Raw genomic sequence first — 287 nt, 5'->3', positions numbered from 1 at the left:
TGCTTCCGATTAAACCTGTTGGACTATAACCTGGTGTTGTGTGATTTTTAACTTTGTACACCCCAGTCCAACGCCGGAATCTCCAAATCATTACTGATATTTCAAGGCATTGTCCTGAGAAAAGAACCAGAAAACCGACAAACACTGACCGAATACTTAACTACACCAGCAAACATCCTAACACACACAAACGAAGCTGCATTAGAACACTATTCCAACGAGCCACCACACACTACACCACTGACGAACTTCGGAAAACAGAGAACTACCTGTACAACATATTCAAG

The sequence above is a fragment of the Chiloscyllium plagiosum genome, chromosome 21 (genome assembly GCF_004010195.1).
Source record: "Chiloscyllium plagiosum isolate BGI_BamShark_2017 chromosome 21, ASM401019v2, whole genome shotgun sequence".
Lineage (NCBI taxonomy): Eukaryota > Metazoa > Chordata > Chondrichthyes > Orectolobiformes > Hemiscylliidae > Chiloscyllium > Chiloscyllium plagiosum.
This window is presented reverse-complemented; position numbering follows the sequence as displayed.